The following is a 1496-nucleotide window of genomic DNA, read 5'->3' as shown; positions in this document are numbered from 1 at the left end:
CGTAATGCTTTTCATTCCAAAAACATTTTGTGGAGGTAGGCACCACTCTATCTTGCCTTTAGCTTATAGTCTTATCCATCAATGGGTGATTGATCACGTTTGTCTATAGGTTGTAGATGGTAATTCTGTTCTTCAATAACCAAAATGCTCTGCCTTACCAATCCTTGCATAAATCTGTGCTATATCGTTAAACAAAGTTGCCCAGCCCATACTATCTGCCTCTAATCGGCTATCAAAAATATATCACGCAAACAACAAATCCAGATATTGTAAGTTCTTCATTTAAAGGAGATTGCTCAAGGCCACATCTTCATAGCTTCGCTGCTTCTGGCAATAAATCTAAGGCAAGAGCAGCTTTGGCCCCTCGATAATAGGCCTTGACATTTGCTGAATTGATCTTTATTGCTTCTTCTGCATCTGTCAATGCACGCCTGTAATTCCCAAGAAGAAGATTGACATGGGCCCTGTTTGCAAAAAGTATTGAATTCTCGAAATTGTTTGATATCTTCTGATTGATTGCTCGAGTATAGCAATCAATGGCATCTGCATGATGTTTTTTTTCCCCATCTTAACATATTCATTGCCTTTTTCCTTGAGCTCTATTGTAGCTGATTCTCTGAGGGCATTGATTGCATCCAAATCTGCTTGTTGTTGCTCAGTGTCGGGAGTGCTACTCGCTTCCATCCATAGTGCCATTTTTGCTCCAGTGTTGACAACAACGATTATTGAGTCGTATTAGACATAAAGAGCAGGTATAAACACTCCATGGTTTGGTGATAGTGACTTCGATAAATTAATTTAGATGTTGCAGGGAAATGCTATAATGGTTATGGAGATAGCATCGCAGTTTTATTACTGTGCGACGCGGTATGTGGATTTCTGAATCAATGAAAAAAAAAAATCCCAAATCTTTATTTCTACAGATTCCAATAAAATATTAAAATAGCCATTATCTCGTAATAGCCACTGTCCCCGAGATCACTTCAGTTTCGGCACCATGACTGCCCTTAGTCTTCTGACTCTAAATTCGATGTTTATGGGCTTTGTCCAAACCCTCGTTTAAGAGTGTGGGCAAATGTCTCTGATGGTAATATTTGAATAAACCTTAAGCACAGAACAACAACAAATAGCATGCACGATACAACAATTTATATGCATATTTACAGTTTTGGGTCACAATATTCTGCTAGTTGAAATTCAGTGCTTAAAGAGGAGAATGAGATTTGATAACAACCACAACAACATTTACTGGAATGAGATTCGATAACATTTATGAGATCGCATAATCTAGGTGAGAGGAGACTGAGTTTAGTCCCTTTTATGCACAGAACTAGAAGACGCCAATAACCCTCATAGGGATTAGAGCAAGAGTAATTTGGGTGTGTGTGCTTTGTAATCTATCTCGAGGTGTGGGATTCTAAGAGTTTTCACTAATGGTGTATGTTCTTGAGTTGAGCAGTAAGCCGAGATTCGGCAAGTTATTGAAGGATCACATC

At 38.6% G+C, this 1496-nt stretch overlaps 1 pseudogene; it reads right to left on the bottom strand.

Annotated features, from left to right (window-relative positions):
- Window positions 1-276: 276 nt before the first annotated feature.
- On the bottom strand, window positions 277-828 carry LOC149153226 (hsp70/Hsp90 co-chaperone cns1-like; annotated as a pseudogene).
- Window positions 829-1496: the final 668 nt, after the last annotated feature.

This window comes from Pinus tabuliformis, chromosome 9 (genome assembly GCF_031772625.1).
Source record: "Pinus tabuliformis cultivar Carrire ecotype Pingquan chromosome 9, CPIR1, whole genome shotgun sequence".
NCBI classification, from domain to species: Eukaryota; Viridiplantae; Streptophyta; class Pinopsida; order Pinales; family Pinaceae; genus Pinus; species Pinus tabuliformis.
This window is presented reverse-complemented; position numbering and strand designations above follow the sequence as displayed.